At 37.3% G+C, this 18,105-nt stretch overlaps 1 long non-coding RNA gene across 1 annotated transcript; it reads right to left on the bottom strand.

Moving 5' to 3' along the window:
- Positions 1 to 6,578: 6,578 nt before the first annotated feature.
- LOC146937531 (uncharacterized) lies at positions 6,579 to 9,050 on the bottom strand. The gene is made up of 2 exons (XR_015033284.1): positions 8,918 to 9,050; positions 6,579 to 6,826 (listed from the first exon to the last, which is right to left on the bottom strand). It is a non-coding gene; the product is annotated as an uncharacterized LOC146937531 (long non-coding RNA).
- Between the last annotated feature and the right edge of the window lie 9,055 nt (positions 9,051 to 18,105).

Below are 18,105 nucleotides of genomic sequence, written 5' to 3'. Positions count from 1 at the left end.
AGACAATCAATAAATGTTGTTACTTTTGATACAATTGTTTTTGCTTTTACTATGACCTTATTAATTTAATATTTCATTTCATATGTTTCTATCTCCGCAATAAATATATAAGGGTAATATTGGTAAAATAATATTTAATGTTGCATTGAACTTTGAAAGTGACAGTTAAATAGGAACAAAAAATTTCCCTAAAAGTGAAAGTTAAAAAGGAACGGAGGGAGTAGGACGGAGGGAGTACTTTAAAGCAATATATGAGACCTTTGGTATCTACCGTTTCCATCATCCCATTTAGTTTTATTGTATGGCACAATATTATCACTATGTGATGTACTTTTTCATGAGTAATTTATTTCATTTCATTGTTAGCAAAGATCTTACAGCTCATAAGACCCGTACGGCGCACGGGTCGGCTTTCTAGTTTTAATTAAGTTAGTGCCTACTTTCTAGGTAATAAACATACACTTATCTATGTACTTCCTCCGGTCACATTTATAAGCAAAAAACCACTTTTTAAGTTCATTGAATACTTAATGTATTTGATATATATTATGGACCAAATACATTAGGTGTTGAATGAACCTAAAAAGTGATTTTTTGCTTATAAATGTGACCGGAGGGAGTATTTGGTAAATGCATGGTAGTGGAAATTTATTTCTAGTATTTCAAGCTTAGGCTATAAATAAGAAGCTCATGTACTTCTCAAATCACAATCTGAAGATTAATATATTTGAGTTTTCTCTATTGTGAGAATTTTTCCTTTGTTCTTGGGATAAGAACTTTTATAGTGTTGGTTCTACCGGCAGGTCGCGGTTAGGGTCAAGTTCCTTGCCTACTTTCAAGACGGTCCTCCCGGGTCTCATATCAATTGGTATCAGAGCTTCGGCTCTTGAAATCAGGTGTTATCTATCTTAAATTTTTTTCTTAAAAAACAAAAAAAGGGTATCACAATTTTTATTTATTTCATTTTTCTTGTTTTATTCCTTTGAGTCAATTATATTTTAAATCGTGCAGTATCAATATCACCTTTTCTAATCTTCCTATTCCCAAAAAAAAAGTGGTAACAGCAAAAAAAAAAAAAGAATCGAACAAAAAAAAAGAAGGAAAGAATATATAAACAAAAAAAAAGATAGCATTACAGAAGGAAAAAAAAAATTGGGAAAGGGTGTAAGTTGTTGATCTAATTTTCCTTGTTGATTTGTTTATTTCACTGTTCCAATTCCTTGAAATTGCTTGTTAATTGTTATATTATTGTTCCAATACCTTGTTATATTTTGCATTTGTTTCTTTTCATTGAATAATATTTGGGTACTCTATTCCAGTTCCTTGAATTTCCTATTTCATTACCTTTTATTCACGATTGTTCCTTGTCGTTCTTTCTTCAAGGTTATCATACAAACCTTGTTAATCTAAGGGAAAAAATGAGAAGAAAAAAAAAAATCAAAAGTTTCAATTTTTTAGTGCTATTTCATGGAAAACAATCAAAAGAAAAATATTTTCTTTACAAGATGTCTTATGAATGATAAAGTTTGTGGCTTGTACATTGGTAGAAAATATAGGATCAACATGGAAAGTACAACTGATCGTACCTGATCAGAAGGTGGCTGCTGGTGCTTGGTTGAAGATGGTGGTTACGGTGGTGAGAGAACTTCAGCGAGCGTTGGACCGAATGGGGGGTGTGTACCTGCAGACACTCTGACGCTCAAGTCAGTAGTGGTTCAGAATGGGGGGTTTTAGAGTGAAGAAGATTCTCCCTTGGAGGTTTCGAGGAGCTTGCTATTTATAGAGGTGGGTGAATGCAGAGTCATTGTAAGGCACACGTCTGACCGGCGGTTACGAAATCATAAGAAGTGTAACCGCCAGTGAGATATTCGCGGGAACGTGGGTAGAGAGACGTTGCCGAACGTTGCAGGACATTTGAACTATTCTCCTTTGCTCCATATACCCCCCCCCCCCCCTCGCGGGGAAGGGGTGTGTCGCGAGTAATTTTGCCAAATGCGGCATTTGGGCTTGATTTGTTGTTGGGCCTAAGTGGCTTAAGCCCAGGTCTTTGACCGGTCCAGAACAGTAGCCCCTAAGTCGTTGCTCTTGTCAAATAGTGATTACGTAAGCATGGTCGGGGGAGGGGGGGCTGATCGTGGCGGCCCCTGTGTTGGTTTGAACGTGCTTGTTCAGAGAGCTGGATGACACACTAGGGAAGTGTTGTATGTAGTACGTAGGGCGGGCTCTGTATTCGACCTAAGTGAACCCCTCTCTAAACTGTGTACCTGGCATTTGGAATTTTTAAGAATGATGTGTACGAGGGCTAGTGCTCGCTGATCTTTCTTGTGTGTTTGCCTTGTAACACCGAAGTAATCTGGTTGCGGGCCTCTATTCGAAATTGTTGTGTTCGCCTACATTACCCAAAGACAAAAGAGATTCCCTCGTCTGAGAGTTGGTCGTTTGTCATTCCACAATTAATGCCCATGTCCCGGGATGAGATTGAGGGGAATTGACCTTTGGTTTTTGACTGCCATGTGTAAAGACTATGATGGCACGTGAGTGTAACGCCCTATTTCTATTAAAGCGATAAAACACGCGAATAAAACATTTATTCAAGAAATAGACGCTATGTCTTCAACAAATATTCCTACAACATGCATTTATAAAAATTCTCAACAGTCGCAGCAGATATAAATCATACATCACCAAAGTATACATGTTATAAGATCAACATATATCCATAAATAAAATCTCCAAAACCCGACAAATGGGTAAAATCTCCATAACATAAATAAGTCCAGAATATCATAAAACCAACACCTAATTAGAGCCTAATATAAGACTCTAAAGAACCGATAACGGAGATTAGCTCCCGCTATCCAAGCAATCACCAAGCAACTCACCGAAAGCAACTAGTCCTGCACTTTGTCTACCCATTCATACAAACAGGTAGGCGGTCAAAACCACTAGGGGTAAGCTTCATATCAATCATAATCAACATAAATAATTGGAAGGATAAGCATTGAATTGAACTTCAATTAATTACACATTAGATAATCCAACTTTAATGACATACATGATTTCACAACATCATCAATTTATGATTCACCAATCTCATTCAAGTACCAATCACATTCAATCACCAAGCATATGTACACATAGGACACATGTAAGAATGCATTATGCGCCTATACATGACACCTAAGTGCATGCGGTACCATCACCAACAAAGGTCGTCACCTTAAGATGCCAACAGAACATCTTATCCATTGAACACAGAGTATTCAAATCACACCATTGGATATAAATGTAACAGCCCAATTTTTTGCTAGATTCATTTTTAATTGTTTTTATGTATGTTTATATGTGCACTTATGTGATTAATTGCCTCTATGTGTATTTTCGGTTGGAAATTGTAGAATTTGGTGTTAGAAGGGTATTTTAGTCATTTTGGACTGAGGGGTATTTTGGTCATTTTGTGAGTAAGGGTAATTTAGTAATTTTGATGAGGATTATTTTTAGTGCTTAGTGAGAATTGTTATTTTACTAAGTTACTGGAGGGGTAGTAATTTATTTTTAACCGGTAGGTGACCGTTACTATATTTTACTGTTAAGTAAGTAGTAACATTTTGAATTAGATTAGTAATAGGTTAGGCCCATTAAGGCATTGTGCGTTGAGCCCAATTATGTAGAACCTATATAAACTGTAGTGTTTACAGAAAATAGGGTTTACATAATCATTTTCACAATTTTGAGAGAAGAGGTAGAGAGAGAAAGAGCAAGAGAAAAGAGAAGGGTTTGAAGAAGGAAAGCTAGAGAGAGCTAGAGGAAGGTAGAGCTTCAAGGATCGGAGCTAAAGTGAAGCCCTAGTTTGAGTTTGTGAAGAATTAAGGTAAAGGGGTTAGACTTTAATCACAATCTTGTAGTTTAATTTCTACCCTAATTCTTTGCATAATTACTTATTGTGGTTAAGTGGTTAATTTGATTTTGGTTGTAGAAATCTGTGCTTAATTGTGATGATATGATTATGTACATGAATTGAATGATAATTGTGTTGTTGTTGTTGAATTTGTATGTCAAAATCGGTATATATGAATATGATATGTTTTTGAGTGAAATTGATGAAGAATGAAGTTGTGGTTGTTTAATTGTGGATAATTTCATGATTAGATGTTGTTGTTGTTGTTGATGATTGAAACATTGGGTAATCATAATTATAGAGTTATGGTGTGAATTTGAGTTGTTTTTAGAAGTTTTATGAAAAATAGGTTGATTGATGATTTGTGATAAAATGATGTTTTGATTCAAGTTTTATATGGATTTGAGTGCCTTTTTATTTTTATAAATGTATAGATAAACTTTTGGGACAAATTTGGGGTCAAGGGAATCAAAATTGGGAATTTGGGGTTGAAAATAGTGGATTCCCGTAAGGGAAAACACAAGAACAGGGTTGCTGTTCTGTGCAATTCCCGTCACGGCGACAGATGGCGTGCCGGGCAGGATTGCCAGAAACAATATACTCCATTTTTGTTGTTTTGGGTATTTGGGGTCCGATCCGAACTTTCTAATATGCTTTTTTCGACATGTTTAACTACTGTTTTCACTCTTTAACCTACTGGAACATCACATAGATGGGATTGGACTTGATTTTGTGATTTTGAACTTAACTTTTGAAAAATGGTCCAAGAACGCCGATTTTTCCGAAACTCGTTTTCTCAAAGAATTAGAGTAGGGTTACGGTTGTATACTGATTATATGATTTTTTAAAATGGTTGTGATTGGTTTCATCAAGTCTTAACTTGTTTTGCTTTGAAAATGAGATTTTCTTGAAAAGTGACAAAGAGAGACGAACTTTGTGATTCTCATGAATTCGTCGTGTTTAGCCAGTGAAACGTAATTGTATACTCTACTGCACTTATATGTAGCCTAGAGGTATACTTAGTTGAGGCATTGGTTCTTGTTGACTTAGTTTTGGTTCAATAGCTTCAATTATTTTGAAAATGGGATAACGATAGGCGAACTTGGTTGAAAATGGTTCCTTTGAGCCGATTACCTTGTAAATCTTTTGTGAATGGTTTTATATGATTAATTGAGGATATGTGGATGATTGTTGATGGTTGAATATGATGTAATCATAAAGCATTGTATTGTTCCACTTTACTTGATTTTTGAAAGTATATGGAATTGTTGAGATATATTGCGTAGTTGATGTTGATGTATGTTGATCCATGTTGATGACTCTTATTTGAATTGTGATTTGTTGAATGTGTGGACATGAATACTTGATAATGCAAATGTTGTTACATTGGAGGTGTACTTTTACATTGTCGTTGGTGGTTGTTATGTTGTGCATTATCGGGTCGTTGTTGTATGTTCATGCATCATATCATATTGAGTCATATGAAATGTAAAAGGAGGTGTACTTTTACATAGTTGGTTGTAAGAGGAGGTGTAGTCTTACATAGATGTGCGGTTGGCATCTAATGGTTATTGTTACGGTACCACATGCATATATGTGTCGAGTATAGGCGCATTGCATATTGAAATGAAATCTTGTGGTGGTATGTGACTAATGTTTGTTGGTGATAAGTATGTTTGATGAGTACTTGCTTGTGATACTTGGATTGGTTGTATGAATGTATATATGGAAGTTAATTATTCATGCAAACTATTTGAGAATTGAATTGATTTCTTTATGTCAGTTTATTATTCATTGATTATGATTAATGTAAAGCTTAGCCCCAGTGGTTTGACCTCCTACCTGTCTGTATGGATGGGTAGACGCTGCTCAGGATTAGTTGGCTTTCAGTGAGTTGCTTGATGTTTTGCTTGGATAGCGGGAGCTGATCTCCATTGTCGGTTGTAGAGTCTAAGTTTTAGGCTCTGATTAGGTGTCAGTTGTCTTTGGATTTATGTATTGATTATGTTGAGGAGTTTTATTCATTGTCGGATTTCAGAGATTTCATTTATGATTTGATGTTGTTTTTATGACATGTAAATTCTGGTGATGTATGAATTATTTCCGCTGCGACTGTTGAGAATTTTATATGCATGTCTGTTGGATTTTGTTGAGACGTAGCGTCTATTTCTTGAATATTTGCTATATTCGCGTATTTTATCGCTTAATAGAAATAGGGTGTTATAAGTTGGTATCAGAGCCGTGGTCAGTCTTGTCCGGACTAACATTCATTGAATTTTCCTGTTATTATGTGAATGGTAATGAGTACCTTCGATACTTGTCTTGTTGTGCTTTTGTTCTTATCTGTTGGTTGGTTTTGTGTAGTCGTGAGATGGCTGATGGTAGAGATGATGGAGCAATAGCAGAGGCTTTGACTGCAATGGCACAGGTGTTGGCTCAGGCTAACGAGCAGGCGGCGGTTGGTCATCGTGATCCTGGAGAAGCTGAGGAGCGGAGGCTTGATCATTTCTTGCGAAACAGTCCGCCGACGTTCAAGGGTAGGTATTGTAACGCCCTATTTCTATTAAAGCTATAAAACAAGTGAATATAACAAATATTCAAGAAATAGACGCTACGTCTAGCACAAAATCCAAAAATCCAATCATATATATATATATATATATATCATATCTCAACAGTCACAGCGGAATATAATTCATAAATCTCCAATATATACATGTCATGGTCAAAATACATCATCATATAAAAATCCTCCAAGTCCGACAAGTGGACAATATCAACAACATAGCAACAGAATCCGAAAACAACAAACAGACACTAAAGCCTAATCAGAGCCTAGACCTACGACTCCGACACGACAACGGAGAAAGCTCCCGTCATCCAAACATCCAGCAAGTAACTCACCAATCAACTAATCCTGCACAACGTCTACCCATCCATACAGATAGGTAGGCGGTCGAAACCACTGGGGGTAAGCATTACATTAATCATAATCAATAAATAATAAATTGACATATGAATCCAAATTAATTCTCAGATAGTTGCATGAACAATTTAACTTCCAAATATTCAATCACACAACAATTCAATTTTCACAACTAGCATTCATTGAGCACACTTACCACCCACAAACATCGTTCACACATCACAATAAGATAACATTTCAATATGCAATGCGCCTATACCTGACACATATATGCATGTGGTACCATAACAACAACAATAGATGCCAACCGAACATCTAAGTAAGAGTAGACCCCCTCTTACCACAACTATGTAAAAGTACACCTCCTTTTACATTTCAACATACAACTCATATGATATGATGCATGGACATACAACGACCCGATAATACACAACTTCAACACAACAACTATCAACGACAATGTAAAAATACATCTCCAATTACATTGACTAACATCAACAACATTTCATTATGAAGTATACATGTCCACACATACAACAATCATAATCCAACTAAGAGTCCTCATCACAATTATCATGCTTCAACAACCACTCACAATATATCACGACATTTCCATATACTTCACATAATTTAAGTCAAATAGAACAACACAACCTTTCATGATAAACATTATATTCAACCTTCAACAATCATCCACATATCCTCAATTAATCATATAAAACCATTCACAAAAGATTTGCCATGTAATTGGACTTCAAGATTATTTTCGACAAGTTCGTCTCTAGTTTCACCATTTTAAAATAATTGAAGCAATTAAACCAAAACCAAGTGAACAAGATTCAATGCCTCAAATAAGTATACCTCTAGGCTACATATAAGTACAGTAGAGAATACAATTACGTTTCACCGGCCAAATGCGACGAAATCATGAAAATCACAAAATTCGTCTCACTTTATCATTTTTCGAGAAATTTCCATTTTCATTTCAAAACAAGTTAGATCCATCACACCATCAGTTGAATACTCTAAAACACCTTAATCAAACTTAGAGAACATAAGTTTGAAGTTAAGAAACATTCCATTAAGTTTGGGTTGACTTAGAAATGGTTATGCGGAATTTTCGTAAAATTTCCCTAAGACCTCCTTGGAGTATTTTCCTTATAACTCACAAACCAAAAATCATTTTCAAGTCAAACCAAAGCCTCTGGAAAGCTAACAAAATTATCTACAATTTTCATGTTTACGTCAGAAGCCAAATCAAAACAGAAATGTGAGAAAAAGATGCAAGAACACAGAACAGGCGTGCTGTCTGAACAGCAGCTCCTGAACTGGATCAGCTCCTGAACGGATCAGCTCCTGAACGGATATGCTCCTGAACGGATCGACTCCTGAACTGATATGCTCCTGAACGGATCCGCTCCTGAACGGATATGCTCCTGAACGGATCGGCTCCTGAACTGATATGCTCCTGAACGGATCCGCTCCTGAACTGATCAGCTCCTGAACAGATATGCTCCTGAACTGTAGTGCTGTCCAGAAATTAAGCTTTCGGATTTTAACCCATTTTCACCCAAAAATCCCAATTTTGATCATTCCAAACCCCAAAACTTAATCCCAAATATGTTTATAGGTCATATAACATTCAAAACACTTAAACATACACAAGTTTTGAGATTAAAACATCAACACAACAAAATTCATCAAATCACCAAACTTCCACAACTTTCAACAACAACAACAATTCTCATCACCGATTCATCAATTCTTGATACCCAATGCATCAATTCATCAACAACACATGTTAAAACAACAACAACAACATTCGAACTTGATTTCATCAACAATTCAACAACCACAACTTCATTCATCATCAATTTCATACAAAAATATATCATGTTCATATCTACCCATTTTGACATACAAATTCAACAACAACAACACAATTAACATTCAATTCATGTACATAATCATGTCAACAAAATTAAGCACGAAATTCTACAACCAAAAATCAAATTAAGCACTTAACCACTATTATGCAAAGAATTAGGGTAGAATTAAACTAAAGGATTATGATTAAAGCCTAACCCCCTTACCTTAATTCTTCTCAACACCAACTAAGGCTTCACTTTAGCTCCAATCCTAGCTCCAATCCTTGATGCTTGACCTCCCTCTAGCCTTCTCTAGATCTCCTCTTCAAACCTTTGTCTTCTCTCTATCTCTATCTCTATCTCTATCTCTTCTCAATTGAAAATGAAAATGTTGGCAAAAAAACCCTATTTCCTCTACCAACTAGAGCTTATATAGGTTCACCTAATTGGGCTTAACCCATTTCTATTCTAACCCACAAATGTTACTACTCACTTAACGGTAAAATGTAACACTAACGGTCAACTACCGGTAAATAAAATAAATCACTACCACTCCCTAACACTTAGTAAAATAACAACTCTCACTAAGCACTAAAAATAATTCTCAACGCAATTACTAAATTACCACTACTCTCAAAATGACCAAAATACCCCTAAGTCCAAAATGACTAAAATACGCTTCTACACCGAATTCTACAATTCCTAACCAAAAATACACACAGAGGCAATTAATCACATAAGGGCACATATTAACACACATACAAGAATTAAATAAATAAAATAAATCTAACGAAAAATCAGGCTGTTACAACTCTCCCCTACTAAAAAGAATTTTCGCCATCGAAAATTACCTGAAGGAAACAACTCTGGATACGAAACCATCATCCTACTCTCCGATTCCCAAGTGGCACTCTCACCAGTTGGCCCATTCCAAATCACTTTAACCAAAATGATCTACTTGCCACGCAAACGCTTCACTTCCCGATCCTCAATCCTAACTGGCCAAGTCTCAACGGTCAAATTATCTCTTACTTCCAAATCATCCACTTGAATCACATGAGACGCATCATACACAAACTTCCGCAACTGAGACACATGAAACACATCATGAAGATTCGACAACGATGGTGGTAACACAATCCGATACGCTACAACCCCAACCTTCTCAATAATTTCAAACGGTCCAACAAAACGAGGAGTCAACTTCTGACACTTCAAAGCATGACCAACACCGGTTACAGGATTCACTCTCAAAAACACATGATCACCAACCTGAAACTCAATGTCCTTTCTCCTCTTATCATGGTAACTTTTCTGCCTACTCTGAGACACTCTCATCTTCTCTTGAATCATCTTAACCTTTTCCGTAGTCTCTTGCACAACTTCCAGTCCTAACAAAGCACTTTCACCTGACTCATACCAACACAACGGAGTCCTACACCTCCGGCCATACAAAGCCTCAAACGGTGCCGTTCCGATACTAGAATGAAAACTGTTATTGTAAGTAAACTCAATCAACGGTAAACATTCGACCCAACTGACACCTTACTCCAACACACAAGCTCTCAACAAATCTTCCAAACTCTGAATAGTCCTCTCCGTCTGACCATCAGTCTGGGGATGATAAGCAGAACTCAACCTCAACTTAGTTCCCAAAGCAACTTGTAGACTCTCCCAAAACTTAGAAGTAAACCTCGGGTCCCGATCCAACACAATACTTGGTGGAATACCATGCAATCTAACAATCTGCTCAATGTAGATCTCAGCCAACTTCGCCACAGACATACCGGTCTTGATAGGAACAAAATGTGCCGACTTCGTCAACCGATCAACAATCACCCAAATCGAATCAAAACCCTTAGCAGTCCTCGGCAAAGCTCCGACAAAGTCCATAGAAATGCTATCCCACTTCCACTCTCGCACAAACAACGGTTGCATCAAACCCGACGGTCTCTGATGTTTAATTTTGGACTTTTGACAAACCAAACAACCACAAACAAACTCTGCAATCTCCTTCTTCATTCCAGGCCACCAAAACAACCTTTTCAAATCCTGATACATCTTGGTCGCTCCTGGATGAATACTCAAACCACTCCTATGACCTTCTTCCAAAATCTGTCTCTTAAGCTCAAGAACACTTGGTACACAAACACGATCACGAAACATCAAAACACCGTTCTCACCCAACCTGAAGTCTCCACCCTTGCCTTGATTAACCAACCCCACACGATCCACAAGTTCCAAATCTTCCAAAATATTACTCGTCAGTTTCAACATTCCTAACCTCACACCCTCCGGTGTCAACTCACTAACCAAACTCAAATCTCGAAATTGCTCAATCAACTCCAACTCTTTAACCATCAAAGAAGACATATGCAATGACTTCCTACTCAAAGCATCAGCAACAACATTCGCCTTCCCAGGATGATAACTCAACTGAAAATATAAATCCTTAAGATACTCCAACCATCTCCTCTGCCTCATATTTAACTCCTTCTGGTCAAACAAGTATTTCAAACTCTTGTGATCACTGAACATTTCAAACCTAGAACCATACAGATAATGCCTCCAAATCTTCAACACATACACAACGGCTGCTAATTCCAAATCGTGAGTCGGATAATTCTTCTCATGCACTTTCAACTGCCTCGAAGCTTATGCCACAACCTGACGATTCTGCATAAGCAAGCCACCAAGACCTATCTTAGAAGCATCACAATACACAACAAACGATTCCTTCGGATTCGGCAAAATCAACACTGGAGCTGAAGTCAACCTCTTCTTCAACTCTTGGAAACTCTTCTCACACTTAGCATCCCAAACATAAGCTTGTCCTTTCCGAGTCAACTACGTCAATGGCAACGCCAACGTAGAGAATCCTTCAATGAACCTCCGATAATAACCTGCCAATCCAAGAAAGCTTCTAACTTCAAAAACAGACTTAGGTGATTCCCACTACAACACTACGTCAACCTTCGATGGATCCACTGCAATACCACCTTTAGAAATCACATGACCAAGGAAACTCACTTCACGCAACCAGAACTCACACTTCGACAACTTAGCAAACAACTTCTTCTCCTTCAAAACACCCAACACAATACACAGATGCTCGGCATGCTCTTCTTCAAACTTCGAATACACCAAAATATCATTGATAAACACCACCACAAAACAGTCCAAAAAAGGATGAAATATTCTATTCATATATTCCATGAAGACACCTGGCGCCTTAGATACTCCAAATGGCATCACAGAATACTCATAGTGTCCATACCTCGTTCAAAACGCAGTTTTGGATATATCTTCTGCCTTCACTCTAATATGATGATATCCTGATCTCAAATCAATTTTGCTGAACACCTCTGCACCAACCAACTGATCCATCAAATCATCAATCCTCGGAAGCAGATACTGATTCTTGATCGTCACCTTGTTCAACTGCCGATAATGCACACACAACCTCATGCTTTCATCTTTCTTCTTAACCAACAACACTGGAGCACCCCACAGAGAAACACTCGGCCTGATGAACTGCTTCTCAAGCAACTCTTCCAACTGTTTCTTCAATTCTCCCAACTCTAATGCAGACATCCGATACGGCGCAATCAAAATAGGACACGTTCCTGGCACCAAATCAATTGCAAACTCAACTTCCCTCTCCGGTGGTAACTCGATAATGTTGTCCGGAAAAACTTCTGGAAACTCTTGCACTACCGGCAAATCACCGACTCCTTTCTTACTACTCTCATTCAAGGAAGCAAACATCATAAACACACTAGCTTCACCGTCCAAGGACTTCTTCACTCGCTCCGCGGTCAAGAACTTCCCACCTTCCTCACCTACCGGCTTAGAAAACGTTATACTCTTGGTCAAACAATTAATGTTAACACCAAAAGTCAACATCCAATCCATACCAATAATCACATCCATATGCTCAACGGAAGACACACAAGATCCAACTCAAAATCAACATTACCAAAGCTAACAGGACACTTTGCACACACTAAAGCAGTAGTCACCGAACCACTAGCCGGGGTGTCGATAACCATCCCTCGCGACAACGGAGTCACAACCAAACCCAAACGCTCAACACAACTAGCCTCAATAAAAGAATGAGTAGCACCAGTATCAATAATTGCAATCAAAGGAGTACTATTGATAAAACACATACCTCGGATGAGATTATCCGGATGCTCCACCTCTTCCGCATTCAGTGCAAACACCTTTCCCGTCGCCTTCCTTGGCTTGGTACACTTAGTACTGATATGCCCTTTCTCACAACAATTGTAGCAAGTGATCTCCTTCTCAACATAAGTACACTCATAAGCCTTGTGACCCGCTTTCCCACACTTGTAGCAACTCTGTCCTTTCTTGCAATCATTAGCAAAATGACCCAATGTGCCACACTTGAAGCACCTGACCTCCGCAAGGTTCGGCTTAGAGCCTCCACCACCTTCTTTCTTCTTTCCCTTGTCCTTGTTGTACGGTTTCCCAAATCCATGACTCTTTCCTTTCTTATCATGCTGAGCCTTGTAATGATTAGCCCTAACCTTTCCGGCTTCATCAAACATACGACACTTGTGCACCAAAGTGTCAAAGTCTCGGATCTTCTGAATACACATGTACCGATAGATGTCGGGCCTCAAACCGCTCTCAAACTTCACACACTTGGAAACCATAGTATCCTCCGCATTGATGTACGGACAAAACCTCGAAAGCTCTTCAAACTTTGCCGCATACTCAGCCACTGAATGGTTCTCTTGCTTCAAGTTCAAGAACTCCACTTCCTTCTTAGTCCTCAAATCCTCAGGAATGTACTTCCTCAAAAACTCAGTCTTGAACCTAGCCCAAGTCACATCTCCACCAGTTTCAAGCTTTCCCTTAGCATTGGTCCACCAATACTCAGCCTCCTCTGCAAGCATATGAGTAGCCAATCTAACCTTCTGATCCTCACTAGTCACAATAGCACGAAAGATCCTCTCCATGGCTCGCACCCATGTCTGAGCTCCATCCGGATCATACCTACCCTTGAACGTCAGCTCCACGATGACCAACCGCCGCTTGCTCGTTAGCCTGATCCAACACTTGATTCATCGAAGCCAAAACCTGCGCAATCGCTGCATCATCTCTACCACCAGCCATCTCACTTCTACATAAAACCAACCAACAGATAAGAACAACAGCACAACAAAACAAGCACCGAAGGTAACTCATTACCATTCGTATACAAACAGGAAAATTCAACGAATACTAGTACGGACAAGGACTAACCAGGCTCTGATACCAACTTGTAACGCCCTATTTCTATTAAAGCGATAAAACACGCGAATATAACAAATATTCAAGAAATAGACGCTACGTCTAGCACAAAATCCAAAAATCCAATCATACAAGCATATATATATATATATATATATATATATATATCATATCTCAACAGTCACAGCGGAATATAATTCATAATTCTCCAACATATACATGCCATGGTCAAAATACATCATCATATAAAAATCCTCCAAGTCCGACAAGTGGACAACATCAACAACATAATAACAAAATCTGAATACAACAAATAGACACTAAAGCCTAATCAGAGCCTAGACCTACGACTCTGACACGACAACGGAGAAAGCTCCCGTCATCCAAACATCCAGCAAGTAACTCACCAAGCAACTAATCCTGCTCAACGTCTACCTATCCATACAGACAGGTAGGCGGTCGAAACCACTGGGGGTAAGCATTACATTAATCATAATCAATAAATAATAAATTGACATATGAATCCAAATTAATTCTCAGATAGTTGCATGAACAATTTAACTTCCAAATATTCAATCACACAACAATTCAATTTTCACAACTAGCATTCATTGAGCACACTTACCACCCACAAACATCGTTCACACATCACAATAAGATAACATTTCAATATGCAATGCGCCTATACCTGACACATATATGCATGTGGTACCATAACAACAACAATAGATGCCAACCGAACATCTAAGTAAGAGTACACCTCCTCTTACCACAACTATGTAAAAGTACACCTCCTTTTACATTTCAACATACAACTCATATGATATGATGCATGGACATACAACGACTCGATAATGCACAACTTCAACACAACAACTATCAACGACAATGTAAAAGTACATCTCCAATTACATTGACTAACATCAACAACATTGCATTATCAAGTAAACACGTCCACACATACAACAATCATAATCCAACTAAGAGTCCTCATCACAATTATCATGCTTCGACAACCACTCACAATATATCACGACATTTCCATATACTTCACATAATTTAAGTCAAATAGAACAACACAACCTTTCATGATAAACATTATATTCAACCTTAAACAATCATCCACATATCCTCAATTAATCATATAAAACTATTCACAAAAGATTTGCCAAGTAATTGGACTTCAAGATTATTTTCGACAAGTTCGTCTCTAGTTTCACCATTTTAAAATAATTGAAGCAATTAAACCAAAACCAAGTAAACAAGATTCAATGCCTCAACTAAGTATACCTCTAGGCTACATATAAGTACAGTAGATAATGCAATTACGTTTCACCGGCCAAATGCGACGAAATCATGAAAATCACAAAATTCGTCTCACTTAATCATTTTTCAAGAAATTTCCATTTTCATTTCAAAACAAGTTAGATCCATCACACCATCAGTTGAATACTCTAAAACACCTTAATTGAACGGATCAGCTCCTGAACGGATCAGCTCCTGAACTGATATGCTCCTGAACGAATCAGCTCCTGAACTGATCAGCTCCTGAACAGATATGCTCCTGAACTGTAGTGCTGTCCAGAAATTAAGCTTTCGGATTTTAACCCATTTTCACCCAAAAATCCCAATTTTGATCATTCCAAACCCCAAAACTTAATCCCAAAGATGTTTATAGGTCATATAACATTCAAAACACTTAAACATACACAAGTTTTGAGATTAAAACATCAACACAACAAAATTCATCAAATCACCAAACTTCCACAACTTTCAACAACAACAACAATTCTCATCACCGATTCATCAATTCTTGATACCCAATGCATCAATTCATCAACAACACATGTTAAAACAACAACAACAACATTCGAACTTGATTTCATCAACAATTCAACAACCACAACTTCATTCATCATCAATTTCATACAAAAACATATCATGTTCATATCTACCCATTTTGACATACAAATTCAACAACAACACAATTAACATTCAATTCATGTACATAATCATGTCAACAAAATTAAGCACGAAATTCTACAAATAAAAATCAAATTAAGCACTTAACCACAATTATGCAAAGAATTAGGGTAGAATTAAACTAAAGGATTATGATTAAAGCCTAACCCCCTTACCTTAATTCTTCTCAACACCAACTAAGGCTTCACTTTAGCTCCAATCCTAGCTCCAATCCTTGAAGCTTGACCTCCCTCTACCCTTCTCTAGATCTCCTCTTCAAACCCTTATCTTCTCTCTATCTCTATCTCTATCTCTTCTCAATTGAAAATGAAAATGTTGGCAAAAAAAACCTATTTCCTCTACCAACTAGAGCTTATATAGGGTCACCTAATTGGGCTTAACCCATTTCTATTCTAACCCACAAATGTTACTACTCACTTAACGGTAAAATGTAACACTAACTGTTAACTACCGGTAAATAAAATAAATCACTACCACTTAGTAAAATAACAACTCTCACTAAGCACTAAAAATAATTCTCAACGCAATTACTAAATTACCCCTACTCTCAAAATGACCAAAATACCCCCAAGTCCAAAATGACTAAAATACCCTTCTACACCGAATTCTACAATTCCCAACCAAAAATACACACAGAGGCAATTAATCACATAAGGGCACATATTAACACACATACAATAATTAAATAAATAAAATAAATCTATCAATTTAGATTGGGTGATAAGTGTGTTTGATGAGTACTTTCTTGTGATACTTGGATTGGTTGTACGAATGTATATATGGAAGTTAATTATTCATGCAAACTCTTTGAGAATTGAATTGATTTCTTTATGTCAGTTTATTATTCATTGATTATGATTAATGTAAAGCTTACCCCCAGTGGTTTGACCGCCTCCCTGTCTGTATGGATGGGTAGACGTTGTGCAGGATTAGTTGGCTTTTGGTGAGTTGCTTGATGTTTTGCTTGGCTAGCGGGAGCTGATCTCCATTGTCGGTTGTAGAGTCTAAGTTTTAGGCTCTGATTAGATGTCAGTTGTATTTGGATTTATGTATTGATTATGTTGAGGAGTTTTATCCATTGTCGGATTTTAGAGATTTCATTTATGATTTGATGTTGTTTTTATGACATGTAAATTCTGGTGATGTATGAATTATTTCCGCTGCGACTGTTGAGAATTTTATATGCATGTCTGTTGGATTTTGTTGAGACTTATCATCTATTTCTTGAATATTTGCTATATTCACGTATTTTATCACTTTAATAGAAATAGGTTGTTGCAATAAACATCCTAATCTCCATCAGTCATGTATGCATGAACATATGACTCGACAACAATGCATAGGTTCACACAAACAATTCACCAACACCAATATCATATATGCATCCACTAACATATATGCATTTCTCAACATCAAATATATTTATCATATATGCATTCTCAAACAACATCACCATCAATAGACATATATGCATTACTCAACATCAACTATATCATATAGTTCAACAACTTCATTCAATTCCCCACAATCCAAGTAAAGGAGAAAATACATCATATTAAGATAAACATCATATTCAACACCTATCAATTATTCATACATCTTCATATAATCATATAAAGCTATTCACAAAAGATTTGCCAAGTATTTGGTCTTAAGAACTATTTTCGACAAAGTTCGTCTCTCCTTATCACTTTTTCAAAAGAATTCCATTTTCAAAGCAAAATAAGTTAAAACTCGATGAAATCAATCACAACCATTTTTAGAAATCATATAATCAGTATACAACCTTATCCCTACCCCTTTTCCTTGAGAAAAACGAGTTTCGAAAAAATCGACGCGTTTGAACATTTTTCAAAAGTTTAGTTCCAAATCACAAAATCAAGTCAAATCCAATTCAATTGATGTTAAAAAACTTTTAGAAAGCTCATATACATTAATTACATCAAAAGAATCAGTTTAGAACCACCCGGATCGCTTCCTATAGCCCGAAACACCCTAAACGACAAGTGCAGTTCTGGGCATCTCGCTTAAGCCAGCTGAGCTCGCTTAAGCCAGATTCCTCCCGGCGGAGCTCGCTCAGAGCTAGCTTAAGCCAGATTGACAACACAGTGAAAACTCAGTTTTCGTTTCGCCATTTCGCGCGAGAAATCCAAACCGTTAATCCGACT

This window comes from Medicago sativa, chromosome 3 (genome assembly GCF_051527215.1).
Source record: "Medicago sativa cultivar Bolivia chromosome 3, Bolivia_mono, whole genome shotgun sequence".
In the NCBI taxonomy this organism is placed as follows: Eukaryota; Viridiplantae; Streptophyta; class Magnoliopsida; order Fabales; family Fabaceae; genus Medicago; species Medicago sativa.
Note: the sequence above shows the minus strand (reverse complement) of the source record. Positions and strands in the feature narration are given on the sequence as shown.